This window comes from Sylvia atricapilla, chromosome 7 (assembly GCF_009819655.1).
Source record: "Sylvia atricapilla isolate bSylAtr1 chromosome 7, bSylAtr1.pri, whole genome shotgun sequence".
In the NCBI taxonomy this organism is placed as follows: domain Eukaryota; kingdom Metazoa; phylum Chordata; class Aves; order Passeriformes; family Sylviidae; genus Sylvia; species Sylvia atricapilla.
In genome coordinates, this window is record NC_089146.1 from 11,952,897 (window position 1) to 11,973,735 (window position 20,839).

Sequence of the window (20,839 nt, forward strand, 5' to 3'; positions counted from 1 at the left end):
GGTTTTTTCCCCTCTTTTTTTTTTCCTGGGGGAAGGGACTTCTGAAGGTCAAAAACCTTGGTATTAAAGCACATATGAATTAAGAATGCTCAGGTTCTCAACTTTTCTTTCAAATGTATTTTTTTTAAAAGTTAAATAGGCTTTTTTTTTTTTTTTTTTTTTTTTTTTTTTTTTTTTTTTTTTTTTTTTTTTCCTTTGTGAAAACTTCGGTGAGTTGGCAATTTCTGTGCCCTGATGAAGAAGGGTTACTGAAGGAGCAAGTACAGATTTGTACCGGGCCAAGGGCTGGGCAGGTGCTGTAAGAGCCCATTTTGCACAGTTTACCCAATTCACTTCCATTCTGACCTGGCAACAGCATTCCCAGTATTTCAGTTCTGCCTTGTTAAAAGGGTATTAATGATGCCAGCTTGCTTGGTTGTTTTTTGAATAGGAACCTATTTTCCCATTGTGATTTATTTCTTAATTGTGAAATTTTAACAATTCGCATAAAAAATTGGTCATCATCCTCTGTAAAAGTAATTACGTGGATGATTTGAAGCTAATGGGTGATTTTAAGTTTACCCTGCATTTCAGAGAAAAATGTCTATACATGGGGAAGCTACACTAATGTGTAATTCTGCCCTTTTATGTTCATGAAAGAGCCAACACTCTTTCTTCTCTTCCCCTCCCCCAAAGTATGAACTGTATGCCGCCATCAGAGTGAAAATGCTGCCTTTGTAGCTTTGAAACCCCTATTAATTCTTTCTTCTGATTAGTGAACAGATACTATATCTCAGCAGTGTATAGAATTGAGTGCCTATAAATGCAAAATCATGACATCAGAGGGAAAGCATTTTGATAACAGGTTTTTAAGTTTCTGTCTGGAGGAGAATATCTGGACCTCTCTGGGGACAGCTCCACAAAGACCTGGCCTTAGTATGGACAGGATAGGGAAGATATGAAGATGACCAAAAAAATCTTACCTTGGGGCTGTAGGTGATAGTTCCACTCATAATCTGGAATATGAATGAAGAAAGAATGTGGTTCTTCCTTCCCCTTGGTAATTGAAGGTGTAATAAAGAACTAGCTCTAGATTCAGAAATATTTGCTGATTATTAGGAGGAAAATATTACTGGCTTCCTCCATAAAATACAGATCTTATCGGCTATTCAGTAAGTCTGCATTTAAATAATGTATTAGTCCTTGTAAAGAGAAATGCTTCAGTGAGGACGTTTTACTGACAACACTCTTGGGTAGAGGCTTAAATGCAGTATTGAACAAAAATTATTTGCAACACTTAGTTCTTTATTTCTCAAGTTATTTGAAATATCTATTTCTAAATATTTTGTTTAGAACTAGGAGACATATATAAACATGACTTTATATTGTAGAGGATTCTGGTGTGTTAATCATGAGGGTTTGTGCCTGAAGAGGTGGATGGTGAACCTTTGAGCTGTTCCCCAGTATTGTGAAAGATTTTGTTTGGGTGTTCGAATGGACCAGATATTAAAGATACAATCTTTCCTCATTTCACTTGCTTACGTTCTTTGATATGCAATACTGAACCACTTTTCCTTCTGCATACATCTCCAGGGTCCAGCATTCCATTGTCTAATGTGTAAATGATTTGCAGAAAGTATAAGGTAAAAATTAAAGCAAACAGAATATCCTTTTATCTTTGGGAGTATTTTCATAATTCTGTGTTTAAGAGGGCTGCAAAAGTTAAAGCATGAAAGGAATTGGATAGAGATTGAACTATTTTTTTAAATGATAATTTTAGGTGTTAATTAAAATGAGTGAGCTGAAGCTTCTTTATCTAATTCTGTCTTGCTGGTTAAAGTTACTTTAGTATCTCAACATATTTTGTTTAAAATGTGAATTGGGTGACACGAGTAAAAATCTCCTTTGGATATTCTAGTCAATTCTTCTAATTCAGTGTTTCGAATTAGTAACTGACTCTCTGTATCTTGCATATTAAACAGTGGGGTTTTTTTTAAACTTATCTGCACCCCAATTTCCACTTATTTACTAGTGCTACAGCCATCGTTTATGGCTTTTTCAAATGTAACCTAAAAATTCAGTTTCTTTTTCTGTTTGTGTTTGGAGCCGTCGCAGAAATCTTAGCCTGGGAGATGGAAACCAGGCTGTTGGCTTGAGGAGCACACTGGTATGCCTGATGGATAATCTCAGCACGGCCTAAATGCCAGACTGGGGCTTCGTGGGCTGTCTGCCTGTGTAAAGAAATTATGTAGCTGTGGAAGCCCAGAGTTCTGCACTGAGCCATTCACCCTGCTGGGGTGAAAAAAAATTTACCTTTTTTCTATTAGGCAAATCAGCCTGTGTGGACCTCTCTGATATTTCAACTAAGGTGCTTCCAATTTCCCAGCAAACTTCAGTATTTGGGTAGTGCACTGTCCTGTGTAGGCACAGCCTGTGAGGAAGCTGTGCTCATTTGGGGGGTCAAGGAGCCAAAATTTCGAGCCCTGAGACATTACGCAGATACCTTGCTCCAGTATGAATGGTTTTACCCTCCAAGGAACCATGTATAAAAAGTTGGCTCAATTGTCTGCCTATCCTTCTCTGATGAAGGCAGGCCAGCCTCACTTCATCCAGGACAAAGAGGGAAGCATAGCTGTATTTCTTAAAACTATTCTTATGGTAAAGTTTGTTGAAGTGGTCATTTTGATGGCATCTCCCTAGCACTTATGACAAATTTCTGTTAAAAAAAATAATTGTTGACTTTTATGTTGTTGTTGTTCCCCTTGCTTTTTATATTTCATTGAGTATTTATCAGTAGTTTGTATAGTCAGTGGCATTGTTTCCTTGGCAGATACCATCTTCCTTTGCCTTTCTCACCAGAGAGACAAGAAAGTTACATTGGGTTCTTCAGAAATGTTTTATTGCTAACAACAGAGTGCCTGGTACTGGAGCTGCATTGTGTTTGGACTCAGTCTGGCTGTGCTATGAATATGTGCTGTCATTTTCTGGGCAGAATATAACTTTATAGCCAGAGCTGTGAGCTGAGAGTAAAATTTCACATGGAACAAAATGTTTATGCCCTGGATAAAACAGGCTGGGTGATGATTTAGCTTGGGTAGGACTGGAATCTGTGCACAACTTACAGGCAGTAACTATTAATTTTATTGCGATTGTAGACTTAGTGGAGCTACTCACTGCTTGATTTTGAATTTAAGAATAAGTGAAATACAGGAACTGTTCCCCAGAAGACTAACATTTCTGTATGCAAACTGATTTCCTGCAGTGTGGGTTTTATGGTGTTTAGTTTTGGATTTTTTTTGTGGGTTTTTTTGTTGGTTGTTTTTTTACTTGTTTGTGGGGTTTGGTGGTGTGGAGGTTTTGGGGATTTTTTTTTTTTTTTTTTTTTTTTCTGAAGCATAAGTTCAGAGAAGCATAAGGCTAGAAGTGATTTCTCTGTTTCCTCCATGATCTGGTTGTGTAAGTACAGATAATAATGTCTGTCTAACATCTCTAAAATCTCCAGTGAAGAGGGATTTCACAGCCTGTCTAGGTAGTCTGGCCTGTTACAGTGCTTAATTATCATGTTTTTCATAATGCAACAGGAGTAGATTTTTTTTGTCTCTTTTATAATGCAAGATTGTTTAAGATATGCTTTAATTAATATGTGGCAATCCACCTGAAAATGTAGTGTGGAGTACACACACAGGCAATTGCCAGGGAATACCAGTTTGGATTAGTTCCTATGTTGAAGCTTAGTGTCTTGACTTTGGCTAAAGTAATGAGTGATAAAAACCTTGAATTGACCATCAGTGTTTTAAAATGCAATTTTAGAGTTTAAAAAAAACTTTGAAAACTCTGCTCTTCCCAAGATTTCGATTTCTGGCTCGAGCCGTCTGTTAATCTGTTAATTGCAGAGCTGGGAGCTGGGCTGAGCAGCTGAGACTCTGATAGGAGAGGTCAGTCAGGGCGTGTGGTGAGCGGGGAGAAAGGCTAGGACAGGAGAGATTTGAAAGGATGAAGGATTCAGTCTGGATTGCTGTGGGATGAGAACCAAGGGGGTTTAGACAGGCAGACAGAGATAGTGTCTGAACATTTGCTTGGAGAATGAGTGGAATGAACCTTTTACACTGGGAAGAGAGAGAAAGCATAGTTGTAGATAGCAGTTTTGAAGATTTTTGTTCTTTCTTGTGAGAATGAATGAGACACACAGCCATTTAGATGATGCTTTTACCCTTCTCTTTTTCCCTCAGTCTTGTAAATTTGGAAACCACAAGCCTTTGGATGGCGATGGCATTTTGTTCCAAGTCACTGGGATGTTTCAGTTTTGTCAGTTGCCTCCTTGAGTTTTGCATCAAATCATGTTTTGTTCTGAGCTGTAAATGTGTCTACCTTTTGCATCTCTCAGTACTCTGTATTTTCCCTTTGGTTTATCATTTCTGTGAGAGAAGGAAGGAAAAACAGGCACTATGGACCCAGAAGACTGTCTTTGACATCTGTGAACCCTTCTGTCTCCACCTCTATCTCTGTAATCTGCTAGCCAATTTCAACCATATGTGAGAGATGAGAAAAGTCTCAAGAGATTAATTTGCTACCGTTTTCATGAAAAATTAGGAACTGAATAGAGGAAACAGTTCCAAGGTAGAGGTTTCTCAAGGGAAAAGAGGAGCATAACTTAGCCCAGGTATTTCTCTTTGCTTAAAACTGGCTGCCCAGTCAGTGCAAGGATGTAAGTGTTGGTGCTTACACTGTTCTGGACTATGCACAGAATATTTTGTTTCCTGTTCACTTGGCATGCTGTAGGAGATGTGGGGGAGAATGAGGGATCCCTTCTGTGGGAGATGAGGGAGTTGGCCAAAGAGTGTGGGAGAAGAGTCACATTTCTAGGCAATTAGCTCGCTGCCTGTGGGTCAAATGGTGTTTCTGAGACAATGTAGTAGCCAATTTTTTGGCTGAACTTGCAAAACAGTGCCCAAATCACTTTACTGAATGACTATCATCCATTTATGAACTTCCCAGTGTGTATGAGTAACTTAAATGGTATGCAATGTTTTTCACACTTTGAAAGCTGCATTTAGCTGATTGTCCTGTGTACACACTGTAGTTCAGATATCCCACACACCAAGCTTCCTTCTGATCTTCTTTACAACAGTGCTGTAACTCAGGCTTTTCCCATGGTCCCTTTGGAAGTTTTTGTAATTTATTATACTTGCTTCAATCTGTGAAGTTCATGAAAAATAGCTTTACTATTTGTTTAAGCAGAAGTAAAGGGAAGGTATGTACTGTCACCTTCTGGGCTGGAGTAAATAGCAGATAATGACACAGGTAGTGGTGCAGGGAACCTCACATTACCTTGCCCACCTGCCACTAACAAATCAGTCCTGAAGCTCTTACTATTATGTCCAGCCAAAAGCTGACATTTATGCTGCTTGTTCTACTATATATCCTTTGACTGTTTTGAGTTGTAAGCAGGATGGGTGTAAGAAGAGATGGGTAAAAGGCTTTTTGGGGTTTTTGTGGTGGTGAGATGGCTGTAAATGTGATCATAGGTCACGTGTGTTAATTGGGATCCTTAATTTACACATTAGAGAATGCAGCACTTAATTAATATCAAAGTGTTGGGTGTTCGCAGTGTCATCTCAGGCTCATCATTCCTGGCATGAAGTGCACTTCCCTCTGCATAAGTCACAAAGGTCAGGTTTACCTGGTGTGAGAAGCTTTAATGTAGTTCAGGGACAAGAACAACTGACTAAACATGCTCTACTGCTCTTGCTTTTACCTCATGAGATTTCCTCAGTAAGGTTTGGTTTCTGTTAAAAATAAAACATTGTATTTCTACAATTAATGCAGCTACTTGATACAAGACTCTTAGACCATCCATGTTAAAGAACCTTAATTAGATTTTTCCAAGAATTAAAGTTAATCCACAATCCTTTATTGGGCTTCACAAACTTGTATCAGGAAAAATAGTGGGTTGTGATACCATTGAAGTTATTTTCTCTAGTAATGATTGTATTGAATAAATGATCTCACAGCGGTGTACTTAGTTATCCACTGTAAAAAATGCCTGCTTTTGTTAATGATGGAGTGATTCTGTTGTAGTTAGTTTGTTTCAGAATGTACTTGAAAATTAGTCCTTCCTTCTGATGCTGTCCTTTAGAGAGAAGTCAGTACAGCTGATTTCTTTGGGAGGATTAGTGTTCCTATACCTTCCAAGCTGTAAATCTTGGTGTGGACATATTTTTTTTTTTTTGAGAAGATAACGTGCTGTATGCTTTGAATTTTTGTGAATCTTTTTATTTGTTTAAAACCTAAACACTAGAAACTGTTCTCCTATATTTATTTATAGAGAAGGGACTTAGCTGAAAATTAAGATGTTTTAAAATGATTTTCAGTTCTTAAATATAATTTTTTATTATATTTACCTGAGATATGAATGGTATGTAAAACCTAAGATTGTAGTAGGAAAGTTGTAGCCCGTCTTTTTAGTTAGACAGTGGCACTGCCATACATATGCAAAGCAGGCACTTAGCCCGAGAAGAAGCTTTCTGTATTAAAATAATTTCACTTGCAATCAGAGAAGGATAAAAGGAACCCCGTAATGAAGTTGGTCTGGATGCCAGCGCAGTGTCGGTTTCTTATGTTTGCATGTTTGAAGTTCTTGTCCTTTATTTCTGGCCGTAGTGGCCAGGGCCGGGAGGAGCAGCTGCCACCACCGAAATACCCGGGCCGCCTCTGCCCTGGACAGCCACTCCGCTGACAACTGGAAGAACTCGTTCCAGCCTTCGGTGCTATTCTTACTCGGCTCTGCAGGCAGGCATCAATGACTCAGTGAATTTAAATGAGTGAAAAAAGATGTGGAAACAGTAGGATAAATCATTCCTCATGCCCACTGCGGCAGTATTTGGATCTCTGTAAACTTTTTTATATAGAAAATACGCAAATTTTCTATTCTAAATGTGTATGACATAGATACATTGAAGATGAATTGTAAAACATATGTGTATATATGGCTGTGTGTGTATCTATATGTATCCTTATACATATATAAGGATTGTACTTAGTATGTTAGCAAAATTCCAGCCTAACAGCATGCTCTTCTGCTAAAACCTAATACTTTAATATTAACAAGTCTACTGTTTGCATGGTGTTCTTAATTTCCAAGAAGTCCTCATAAATGGCTTATTTTGCAGTATGGGTAAACCTTACACTTATTAATTACATCCAGATTCTATCAGGACCTGTTAAATAATTTCTCTTTTAGTTATGCTAAGATGAATCTGACCTAATTAAATTTTAGTTATTTAATCCATAGTAGTTAATGCTGTTGCAGCAGAACACAACAATTATTTGGTCACAGTTGTTTCTCATTGCTTTAGCCAAGAATTTTAAATCTAGTAAATATCTTTCCTGATTTTTTTTTTTTCATATAGACTTAGAAATATCTGAAGTGGCAAATAGGGAGACTTTCTTTGCTCTTATTGTTTCCTGTCAGAGAAGTAATACCATTAAGGAAGCTGTCAGCAAATTTAGCTTCTCTTATTTTAAGGAATACTGGAATAAAATGCTTGTGTGCAAAACAAATATTACCCCTAATTATTATTTTACCAATCTGTATGTAGACTGCATAACTACTTAAAACTGAAGAGATGTGGCCTTTGGGCTCAGGAATACACAGTCCAAATATGACATCACATAGTAAATTAAAAATGGGCAGAAGGGGGGTTTGTTTAATGTGAGGAAGACTAGTGATACAGTAATATAATAACTCAAACAACTTTGTGGTTTCACTTTGAGAATATAAGACTATTTTCTTCTCATTTTGCAATATGCTGGGGAGAAAAAATCAGTGAGGTCCTAAGACACTTGAATAATAAGCAGTGCCATAATATATGAGACTGGTAAGAATGCTGTGAGCAGGAATCACTTCACTGAGGAAATCTAGATGCATTTTAGAGGGAGTGTGCTGAAAAGGATGCTGAATTGAGTTCTGTTGAGGAATGGAAGAGTTAAATGTGGAAACGACTATTCAGATGTTATGTACTTTGAAGTAGTCATCAAAACAAAGTCTTTTATCTTGAAGAAGTGATGGTCTGCAAAAGGAAGCAAAACAAATATTGTCAAAGTGATATCATGACCAGGAACTTGATTTTCTGGACTGGTTTGGGAAGAGTGAGAGAAGAGTTAGTAACAAAAGAGCTGAGGGCATAATAGGGCATGCAGAAAAATAAAGAATGGGCTTTTAATGTGATATAAACAAAACTGGGAACAGGCTTGGTGATCCAGTAAGGAGGGAAGAAGATAGGTGAAAAAAAAAGCTCTGCAGTCAATTAAGGTTCTCATTAAACACCGGGAGAGCTATTGTGAAGAGTGAATTGTGTGTAGCACCAGGGCAATATGTATTGTCCTTTTACTCCTGACTGCCCTGTTTCAGAACAGCATCTGAAATTGCCAGTAAATCCAGAATGTGCCCTAGAATTCTATCTGAACTGCCCTGTGTGTAGCCAATGCTCATGATAATAGCAGCAACAGGTTTTTGTTTGAACTGTAAAGGAACAGGTCAAAAACAAGATTTTAATTTTTAGAAATAATTTTTTTAAGTTTTTATGTGGTATATGTTAAACTTTGCAGAGCCTTTTTACAGAGGGCCTGAATAGTCCACAGTTCTACTAAGTGAAATAAGAATTTGCTTAAAATCTCAACCTTTTTTATGACTGTCTTTTGGGTTATGATGAATCTTCCATAAATTGTTCTTATATAGTCATGAAAACCAGTGCTTAATTTAAGTGATTGAATGACTATGGAGTTTTACACACAGTGCTGATGTTTTAGTGTTGCTTTACTGCAGCAAGATGAGGTATGGCTTCTCTTTGGTGCTGGTTTCATGTATTTGTTGTGCATATGGTATCTTTTCTGCCAAGTTCAAATCTTAAAATGCAGTTAAATCCATAGTTTTCAGACATCAAAATTCAACATGCATTTAACAGCACTGTTGTATATCATTCCCATCTTCCTGCAATTTGTTCATGCATATAATGCAAAAGAAAACCCCAAAGACATCAACAGCCATTAGACAGGCTTCTTATTGAAGATAAATCAAGATAATTCTACACACTAAACTTTTTTTACTGTATCAACTAACTTGTCTTCTGTATCTGATTGCTGAGGGGAAAATGAACATTTGTGTGAATGTTCTGTATTTAAATGGAAATTTAAATAAGTCCCTTTTTCCTTTCTGTGATGATGTGATGCCAGTTCTGGGCGTCTCAGTGTTGCTTTTTTTTTCATGTTTTTGTGTTCATGCTATAAGCTTAAGCCCGGAATCACTTTGGGACAATGAAGTCCAGTACAGTTATATTCTATTTCCATATGCTTATTATACAAGATGCTGGTGTAATCCCACAAGCCTTTTTAGTATTCCTGTGTTCTGAATACTTTATTAATTTATACACATTTATGGTTAGTTCTTTGAGCTTGACAGAGGTTTTGGAGATCAGACATTTTAGTGAGACTGCCAGGAAACACTGAGAAGTAAGCCTATTGCAATATCCTGGCTTCCCCAGATAAAACTAGACATCCTGGCTGGATGTTTACCAGTGTTATTACAGAAGGAGATATTTGTGTCTTGATTCTTTCCTAGATTTGTCCATCCTTCTCCACCCTGGGTTTTGTTATTCTTTTTAGGATGGTTAGAATAAGCATGTCATGACTTTACCTTTATGTTACCGACGTGTGCTTTCGACATGTAACTGCAACCGACTAGTTTAAAATCTAGGAATACCACAAACAAACAGTTATTACATTTAGCTGAAATATTTAATAGCACAGGAGGATGACGTATGCGATGGAATGCGATAGTAAATTCCTTTGTGGCAATTACACAAAGCAGTTAGTTTCAGTGCTTAATTGGTAACACTGGAGCTTGCTTCACTTCCGCGAGGTGTGGGAATACGAGGTGCAGAGGTAACTGCATTCCATCAAGTCTCAGTCTAGACAGGCAGGAGAGCATCATTCATCCTGTAGCAAACAAGGCAGGCTAATCACCTTCTTAAAAGTGACCTTGCAGCTGAAGAATGTGCTGTGGTGGGCACACAGTGAGGCGAGTAGAGAGCTCAGTGCCGTCCCCAGCAGCACAGGGCCCGGAATTAAGGGTCTCACCTGGAAGGATGCGATCGGAATTGCAGAATGCTGCTTCCTCCTCGTTTTATAGGGGAGATGGTTTTTGAAAGAAATGGTTTAATGAATTGCTGTGCAGTTAATTATGTTTGATTGAAGGAAAAGCTTATTATCTAGTTGAGGTGGGAGGAAGTTCGAAATGCACTTTGATAGCAGTAAGTATTAGGAAGCACTAGTAGAAACTCAACTTCCTTCAACTGAAGAGTAACAGAGTGAGCTTTGACTTTTTCAAACAGCATTGACAGGAAAAAGGCTTTTTTATTGTATTTTATTTATGAAAGTGGATGGTGGCGACTTCTAAGGCATAGCAAAATTAAGAGGTAAGTGTCATGTAGCACAAAGTAAGCCCTGTTTAAATATTTCTGCTGGATTTGGTAGCCTAATCTCTACACAGACACTACCAGAATTAGTTGGAGAGGACTTAGGAGTGGAAAAATGTGGGAGCTATTGAGGAAAGTGTGGAAAGGTGTTTTCAAGTTTCCTTGGTTATGTGAGGACAGTTAATAGCAGATGCCCCTAATAGCACAGGAGGCACAAAGAGTGAGAAGTACCATGACAGCTTGAGGATAATTGTTAAGAACTCTTAACAAAGAGATGTAAAGGAAGAGGGTGAGTTCAGATGGAGACTAGTTTGCCAACTGCTGTGCTTTGGTTGACTCTGTGCATGTTCCTAGCCTTCGGTAAGTGCTAAGATAGCTCTTGGAAAGGAGTTTTGAGTATGCAGATGCCTAGCCACTGTAGAATAAATTAAGTAAATTAACACTGTCATTTCATATTTTATGTTATCTGGCTTTGTGGACATCCTTCCTTCTCCCTTGTTAATTGTTCTGCTTGAGCAGGAGATCATAATCCTGCAGATTAAGATCCAAGTGGAGCATTTAAAAAAGGGAAGATGCAAATGTTCTTAGCAGAGAATGAGTGCAGTTCTGTAATTTTGTTTTCACTCACAAAATCAAAATTACCTAAAAACAGAGCATTATAAATGAACATGAAATTAGTCATGTAAACCCATAAATTATCATTATAGCAACTATCTGACCTTAATTCGAATGCTTTATGCATAACTGTAATGGATTTTATGAGGTGTTTTTCTCTGCAGGGTATTTGCCTCTTTTGGTGAAAATGGGGTAATTTCAAGGCCTTGCAGGGAATAGACTTTCACAGTTCCACACTCTCCTGCTTCTCTCTTCCCCATGGATGTTATATCCCCCAGTTCAGAAGTGGTTCTTCATGTGTGCTTCTTTCTTGATACTGTCTCTTCTTAAATTTCACTTACTGCCATTATTTCAGTTTTTGTAGAAAGACATTTTTATTTCCACTTGAATATTGCTGTTTTATGCATTTCTTGTCTTTAATGAAAAGAAACGAGTTCTATCATGTTACTAAAAAGAGATCTTTGATAAGTGCTCAGATGAACTGGGTTGCATAAAGGAAGTGCAAGAGACTGAAGTTTATTCTTCCCTAGAGGAATTCTTAGCTTCTCTGACTCTTCTGGTATGCTTTCAAAAAGTAAGGCTCCTTTATTTTTCTACTTTTATTGTCTTGCAGAACACAAACCCTGAGAATCTTAATTGCTGGTAATATAATTCATAACTGTGTAGACAAAACTCAAAATTATTCTCAGCCCTATCAACTCCTGCGTGGCAGGAGAAGGTGGGTGTGACAGTTCAAAAAGAAAATGATCATGCTTTCTTGGAGATCTGTGTCTAGTCATTAGCGTGATAGCGGGTACCTTGTAGTTCTGCTAGATTTATTTTGTATTCTCATCTTTGTGTTTAGAATTGTATTGTGCAAGACTGATGAGATCAGTCTTTGGAAGTTAGCTTGGAACTGCTGTAGCCTTTGCTTGCTCTGCCCTTCCTATCCTTCCGGTTTTTATTCACCAAATGTATACAGATGTGAACACAAATACTGTCTTCGTCTCAAATGTCTCCATCTGAGGACAAAGATAGAGTTCCTTTCTCATGTCCCACACTTGGCATATGGTAGCGTTTGTCTAGTTCTCTTAAGGACTGCAGAAGACTTGTTCTAGCATATGAAAATAAACCTCTCACAGCTTCAAAATGAACAGAATTAAATGAGGCTCAGAGTTAACTGTGATTTCGGCAATGGTACTCCAAGAGAAAAGCTCTTAAATTCCTCTTCGGTGATCCACCAAATACTTGCTTTTGGCCATCAGGAGCTGACAGTTCATGCAGTCCTCTCTGTCTCTACAGATTCCTGTACTTGAGTTTAATTGTTCCAAGTGCAGATGATCACACCAAGCAGCAGTGCTTGAGCAGCACAATCAGAATCTGTTTGTGTGAGGTCTGAATTCCCTTTTACACCAGCAGCTTAAATCTGGATCCCCTGGCTGGCCTCAGGGCCCTACCTAATTCAGGCTTGCTATTTCTGTGTGGAACAGAAATAGATGCACTCAAAGGTAAAGTTGCCTGCTGCTCTTCAGGGCAGAAGTTGGTTTGGAAGCAGTATTTGGCTTTTGCTTTGAACCTGTGACAATATTGAAGACAGTGCATAGTTGCAAGCTGCAAACCCTGATATTTTGTAAAAACAGCTGAGAGAAAAGGAAATAGTAGTTACAGCTTCTGTGTAAGATGAAGAAAGGAAATGGGAGCCTCCCTTAAGTGCAGCCACTAAGAAGGATAGTTAAAAATAGCTGCTTTTCCCCTCTAAACAATTGTCTAAGTTACCATAAATCTTGTTTTTTCTTGGGACATGGAGACAAGCCTCATTCCCTGGGTGTTCTGTTCTGAAACACCAGTTGTGTTTTGAGAACTTGCTCTGCGCACATTGGTTATTGCAGTACAGATGTTTAAAGGAAAATGAAAAAAAACCACTGAGGCCCAACCGTGATTGTAATGAGCAAAAGCATGACAGTACTTAAAAAATACATAGACTGTGGATGGGAGGAGGAGCACAGTGAGATGAAGTATCTTGCTGTTGCTTAGTGTGTCACCAGCAAAGAGGAACAGGTACCTGGTTTGCTGCCTCCGAGTGCCTTGTCATCCACCTCACCATCCATTCATTATGATCCCAAACTGATGGATTTTTTGAGATTGGTAGAAAGCTGGTTGTGATAGCTTTGTACTAAGTAAAGGTGCTCTCAGAGAGAAAAGCTAGGAAAAGTGGCAGCTTTATTGCAAAACATAAACTATTAGAGATGCCAATTTTAAAAGGAAATTTTGGTTTTGGAAGGTTTAGGAATTGATTTATTACTTTTTCGCCAATGCTAACTGCTCTGTTTCAGTTCTATACAAAAATTTCAAAAGTAATTTCAAATATATTTTGGAGTGTTTTACTTTGTGTCTTACCCTATTGCTGTTTGGATTCTGATTAGTTACACTGATTTTTTTTAATAATCATTCCTAACCACTACATTTCTTCAACTTGTTTTGCCAGGCAGGCCACAGATTCCAAATATCTGTAGTTTCATATCATCCACTCATGCTCTTTGTCTCTTTGATTGAGCTGCTTATGGGATGCTTAATAAAACAGCTAGGAAACAGATGACTAAAGAGGTAGTGTGTACAATTGCCCAACTACTTAAATTTATTTTAATGACTCAGCAAAAAGTGTTTATTTGGTAGACGCATGGTGAATGTTCCTTATTTTAGATGAAAGTGAATTTCTAATCTTAAGCTGCATCTAAATTAGCAGTTCCAAGTGTCTGTACTCTGACATGCTTTCACTGCTTTTCTTAGAAGCAGCAGGAAACTAGAATGTTCCCTGTGTAACTTATTTTCTTCCTTGTCTTCTCACAGTGAATCTAGTTGGGGTTTTATATTGCAAGAAAAAACAAATTGTAGAAACGTGAACACATGGCTAGAATTTCATTACTTTTATTTCCTTTTTTTCATATTTGTGTGTTTCCTTTGGTTTTTTTTTTTTCACTTTTGTTTCTGTCTTCTGCCCAGTGTTCTTCAAGTGCCTGTTCTGCCTGTGTAGAAGAGAGAAGACGTAATTTGAGCCTTAGCATTATCCAGTTATGTTGCTGGAATGCTTTGGTGTCTTAATACTAGTACTTGCAGAATTATTCTAAGTCCTGCTTTCTCTGAAGATACCAAGAAACTTCTAGACCCAAAGGACATTTAAATGAACACATGAAACCCTAAGAGTGTTTTCATTTAACCCCTTCTGAAGCTATTAATTTTTTGCATCTCAAGTAGTAAGTTTAGTGTGAGGGAGTCCATTGGGCTACTGTCTGAGAATCAATAAAAGCAGATTATATGGATTTACTCAGATATTGCCCAGGTCTCAGTTCAGTTTGGTTGAGTTTTAAGGTAGACTTATTCTGGTAAAACTTTAATGTAGTTGTGGCTATTTTTTTTTCTTGTAGTAATTTGACTTCTAATTCCTTCCTATTTGTAACAGCCCTTATTTTTGCTAATGGTGAGCTTTGTAATTTTTCTTAAGGCTTTTTGTATAGGAGAGAGAGCAAGCTCAGGATGATTGTGGTCTTAATTAAAATTATTGGCTTTGGAATTAGGGGACAACCTTTTAAGTCATCTTTGGACAGTTGGAACTTTGAGCATCCAAATTCCCAAATGGACAACGTAGTGTTATTAGATTCTTGAATTAAAATGCTCTAGTTGCCAAACCTTACCTTATGGCCACATGAAAACCATCATGAAAGTGGACATGGACACTGAGCTATAGGGTGTTTTTACTGTGGGAGAAACATTCTAACTAGGTACAGATTTCAAACTATTACTGAAAAAGTACGGTAGAATTAAAAGTATCATAGTCTGTTGTGGCATACAGATGAATATGTGGTAGAGTATTGGTTCACAGATGGGAAGATAAGATCTCTGACAGAAAAGGTTATTTCAGTGACTTACTACTTGGAAGCACATGAAAATTCAGTGAGATGCAAGAATGCTGATAACATAACTGGAGATTAATTTTTTTCTGTCCTGATTTTCCCCTGTGACTGAATGGCTGAAGTACCAGGTAGGCACTAAGCTAGTGTGAAGAATGAATCCTCTTCACAGGGGCCATGGAATAAAGATCTGTTTAAGCATGTGGAAAAAAACCCCATATTTGAGTTAGTCACCAGAAAAGACTGGACAGAGAGGAATTGTTCTTTGCTTAAAGCCTTTGTAGATTTCTTAGTAAATAAACTAAGGAGTAGATTTTTGATGATGACACATGCACACAGTTTGTGCATAATTATCTGTCTTTGCCACAGTATGAACATGTTCCTTCTTTCAGGTCTGTAGTATGTAGTCTTGCTGGTACTGAGCAGGAATCTGCAATGAACCAATTAAAAATACATGGTATCTTACAGTTTTTATTTGTTGATGTGATTCTCTAAATACTATGGAATACAAATATGCAGTCTTGCATCCACATACCCCAGTGAGAGCTTTGCTGTAAGGTTATGGAAGAAATTAATTTAAAAACAGAAAAAAAACCCAGCCACAAACTCAAAATTTCATATAGTGAAAACAAGATGTTATTAAAAAGATCTCTTGTTGTATGCTTTGAAGTAAGCAGTTTATTTCCTACTGTTTGCTACAATAATATTTTTCTCCTAAGCACAACATTGTGACCAGAATCATAGAATAAATGCCAGGGACCTAAAGGGTGAGCAGAGGAACGGCAAGAATAAAAAACTGCTTCTACAAAGCAGAGTTGCCCTTTATCGGTGACCACAAGCATTTCCAGTCTTTCTTTTCTCTGTTGCAGCTGCATCTTCTCACTGGCTGTTGGTCTTTTCATTTGGTTTTGACCTCCTTTGCTTTTGTCTGCTTTCCTGAGCAGTGGCATCGCTGCTGCTTTTTCCACTGACCTGTGTTTTTTCCTTTTCACTGCTTTTCTCATACCAGCTTTCTTCATATTTTTGGGGTTTTTTTCTATTTTGTGTCTTTCCTTGGTAAAAGCAAGATTAAAAGACAGGGTCATGCTTTTAGTTCCAGCTTTACCAGAGTACGTGCTTGGCTGCTGGATGAGGAGCTGAAGTTCACCTCAGCTTATTCGAAAAGCAGCCGACTTTTCCCTGCCTATGGAAGCAGCGTGTGCAACAATCCCATGTCCTAGAGAGACTGTAGAGCATGTCCAGTGCTGCTGCTCTGTGAAAAATTGAGTTTCCAAACTAACAACCTCTTCTGAAGTCTTTCAGAGGCCTGTAATTCTGGTACTTTGTCAAGAAAATGAGCAATCCTCTCTCTGTTCCCCTTCTACTTCCCCACAAGAAAAAAAAAAAGCTCGCCGCAAACCAACCAGCAGCCACACCCTTGGTATGAGGCAGCCCGTCTGCCACAGCTTAAATTCAGCTTCTTCCACTTTTAGAATTCGTCAACAGAATACTTTAAAAAAAGTATTTTAATGTGGACTTCACAACCTATTTTTTCTAGTCTTACTGCAGGCATGACAACATCATTTTAACAGAGTCTTTTTTTAACGTCCAAGTAAAAAAGTAGGAAAGTGCTTGCTGTGTGAAATCTGTGACCTCACTGATAGTTCAACAAATGTCTTAAGCAACTGAAAATGGAGTTCTTCTAAGATGTGTCAGATCCTTAATTACAGGCAGAATTCCAGGCTGGGTTATAATAAATGTAATTACTCCCTCCCATCTCAATTTAAATTAAAAGTAAGTAGATATAAGTAATGTCAACCCAACTGTCCCTCAATGCTGTCCTCAATTGGCTGACATTGAAAAGGTGGTTAACAGTGCAATTAGTTTTTAGAAAAGATCCTAAAACTTGAATTTCAGGTTATGTATATGAACATACTGAAGTGAAATAATGTGAAGATAAATGAGAATAGGTTTACTTGTTGTGGTGGTCAGTTTAACAAAACCGAATCATGATAAAAAGCCAATGACAAAACAGACCCAGTGTGTTAATATTTTAACCTATTTGACTTGAATTGCCATTGTCTTCCACTGATTTGCAATTTGGATGAAAACTTCCCTTATGCTTGAATTTGCCATGTGACATTGTTAACAAATTTTTTAAAAAAATCAATTCAGTACTCAGTAATTTCATGGAGTTTGCTTAGAGAAATCTGTAACTACTGGCAAAGATTTTGAAGAAGACAGGCACACACTCCATTATCTAATGGCGGGGAGTTGACATCACTGCTGTTCTGCAGCGTCTCCACTCCTGATGCTTCTCAAACAAGCTACCATCTGTGAAGGGCTATTCTAGTGACTGCTCAAGCTTGTTTTCTGCTCTGTAAGCAGAAGAATGTGTATTCAGGTGAGTATTTTTAATGGACCTATTCACAAGAGTGTAAAACTCCTCAGAGGTGCACATGCTCCAGTTTTTACAATCAGGCTTTGGAATAACAAAGCCTTGTATCCTAGTTGAGAAAAATTTTTTTGTTCTGTCTCTTGGACAGTCCCAGTGGCATTAACTGTGTGAATGACAATCAGTTTTATGTGTGCAAGATTGTTTTAAAAGCCTTTACAGGAGAAGTAAATGTTTGTTGTGGTCCCTCTTTTGAAGACAGTGTTGTAGTGGCTGTGCAGGTGTAGGTGTGCAGTTGGCTGATGTGCTTGAGGTACCTTATCACACCCTCCATATTTTTGAGAGCCTGCATGAGGCAGTGTAGTATTCTAATGGGGCCAGCAACAGGCTTGATATTTCTTAATTGGCTCAAGACTCTTTTCTGTGGCCATGAGACGTGTTGAATCTTAAAAGGAATATGAGAGACTGGCTGAAAGGCATGGGGGGAATCAGTGTAGAGTACCCCCTCCTTTTGTGTACGTCAGGTGAAGCTTACAGTGGCTGTGCTGAAGTGCCCTTCTTGGAGGGACTTTTTCATCCCCATCTTGATGTAGCATATTTGGTGGTTCCTGCAGCAAGGAGAGACCTGCTCCAGGTCTGCCAGGCATTGCAGTTGATAGGGCACTGGCTGTTGGGGGATTCTGCTAAGTGCATGTTTTGATACTCATGTTTTAAATTCCCCAATGCTGCAGTTCCAGTCACTGCTCATGATGAAATCATGTCACCAGTAAATTATTTAGAGAGGCAGGGCTGCATTGGCAGAGGTACCCTCATTGTGAAGTGAAAGCTCGCTACAGCAATGAAACAATAGAGAGTAGAATTGGAGCAGAATTTAAATGAAGTAAAGATTTTGTGGCAGCCAGTCAGAAGGTCAGATCAGGTTTTCTGAAGTACTGGCTGGGTTTGTCTCTGCAATCTGATACCACAGCCCTGGAAGTTTGTAGAGCTTGTTTTGTTTATAAGGTGACTAAAATGTCTGTTTGTCATAGCATCTTCTAATAAGCTACTATGGCTTTGCTTATCTAGAATCTGTAAGGGGTTCACAGATCCTCTTCTCAGGTATTATGAGCAAGGCTGGGGAGAAGGTTGCTTCAGTTCAGGCTTGCTGAGAAGAGCATGCCGACCACTCTTGGTATGGCAGAAACAGTATATTTAAAACAACAGCGACAAAACTACACTTCTTTCTCTCCACCTCCATATTTCCTCCCACCCTCCACATCCCAGGTGAAAACCTGACTGAGAACAGACTTGTGAGCAGATGGTGAACTCCTGTTGTGGCCATCCAGCATGGACTACACAGGCCTCCCATGTCCATAGCCTTGTCTCAACAGAGCATGGGACAGGGGTAGCTGGCTGTCTTGGATGGATATCAGGGAGGAATTCAGCAGAAATAAGCAACTGGATTTTAAGGGAAGTTTCAGAAAACCTTACGTCTCATGGATTCTTGCTGCTTTCAAATATTGTTACCACAAACTTGAATTTATCACCTAGTACTATCATTACAGGCTTTAGGTTATGTCAGCACATCTTTAAAAGCAGTCTGTGGAAGTTTTTAGGTGTCTATTTGATGTTAACTCCAAGATCAAAAATTAACTAACATTATGATATTTAGTGCTGTAACTTACTTGCATAATTTTACAGGGTTTACAATGATTATGGGTAGAATACATTTTCAAAAGATGTGTGGAACTGAGAAAAATTAGTTTTGAAGGTAGATTCCACCCCATAGACACCCCCGATGGCCACTGAAGCTTGCAGACAAATTCTCTGAACCTTTCTAAATGTTGTTCTTAACAGTAATAGATGTCTCATTTGTTTTTCTGAATCTTAACTGTGCCCTGTGATTTATTATTTCATTAGAAGCAAGCCATTATCCCACAGGAAACAGTTTTAGAGCTGATAAATACCACTGTAAGAAAAAATTTTTTTTTTGGACTTCTCATGGTTCCTGTTTTAGGTAAGAGCAGATAGTCAATCTTAGAAGAATTCTGAGTAACTTACCTTTTTATGAATGAATTATCTGTTTTTTTTAACAGCTGCAGTGGAGTATTATTCATTGAACATACACAGAAGTAGTGCACCATAGCTAGAAGATACTTCAAATCCTTTCAGCTGCAGGTAGTCATGTGGTGGGACGGACTCTGCGTTTCAGTGGTTTGGAAATGTAATCTGTGTTACTGAGGTCTTGGAGCAGGCAGGACAAAGGGAAAACTTCAGCACTGGTATGTAAGCTAGGCAGCTGGAAGCAAAGGGTAATATTCACTTAATTAATTAAAGGGTAATATTCACTGCATTAATTTGATGCAGAAGGGTGCTTGCCAGGGTCAGTGCATTGGGATTTGCAAATGATGTTACAATTCATTCATACACTTTTTGGTTTAGTGAGCAGTTTGTTACATTGAAAATAAGTAACCCATGAGATAAATATTTTAGAATAGAATAACTTATTAATACAAAATTCTAGCTGCACTTCTTTTATGTAGATAGTTTTATCAAGAAATACATTTCTCTCTGCCTTACTCTGTCACCCTTCTTTTCTTCTTTTTCATTTCAGGGCAAACAGAAATAATTTCTCTGTGGGGATGGTGCTTAGTGCATTTTTAAAGATGATGTATAAATTTGAACCTATGAATACTGAATTTGGGGGCTGCATGGCATTGTTTTTGAAGAAGTGTCTGCAATTAACAGTAGTTGAGGTTTGGTGAGTGCCCTTTGAGGTAAGGAGAGGCAGAGGGGTACTTGGAGTTCTTGGCTTACTCGTGTCCCGGTTGTCTCATTCTGGCAAGAGCCTTCAGGAACTAGGCAGGAGGCTGTGGCTTCTGGAGCTGATGATTTAGTCATCCTTCTACAGCAGCAAACCATTAGGAAATCTCTCCCAGCTTCTCTCCTGCTCCTAGCAATGTAGTTCTTCCTCTCCCTTGTACTCATCTGGAACCCCTCATTAAGCAGCTTTAAGTCTCTAACTGGCAGAAATTTAAGCAATGTTTTTGTGGGGCTACTGACCTAGTTTTCTGCCAGACTGGTGAGTTACAGCAGCTCGTGGGGCTCCTGCTGTGGGTCAGCTCCAACACTTGTTAAATAGTGGGATTGTGCAGTGCTTTTGTGCCCTGCTTTGAAATTTTCAATGTTTCTGGCAATTATTCTGAGAAAGAAATTTATCTCTGCCCGCTCACTATTTATTCAGGAACTTCGGGCTGTTAGATGGTGAAACACAATCTATGTATGTACTTAGGTTATGTGAGTGGCTGAGTTTCTTAACAACACACATCTATATCCTGTTGTAAACATAAATTTGAAGAGCCTGTGGCACTTCCTTCTGGTACAGAATGGTCTGTATTTCTTCTTTTATGTTATTGGAGCAAGGTTTCATAGCTAGCTGTCTAAACTTACCCTTTTAGCATGTATCAGACTGCTAACATAATTCATGTCTGTTGGTGAAGCAGGACTCTTCTGCATAGGAGATGGATTGTAACTGC

General features: G+C 38.4%; 1 protein-coding gene across 1 annotated transcript in view; it reads left to right on the plus strand.

Annotated features, from left to right (window-relative positions):
• The window catches only part of BMPR2 (bone morphogenetic protein receptor type 2), a 106,277-nt gene that overhangs the window by 2,412 nt on the left and 83,026 nt on the right, over positions 1-20,839 (plus strand). The window lies entirely within an intron of this gene.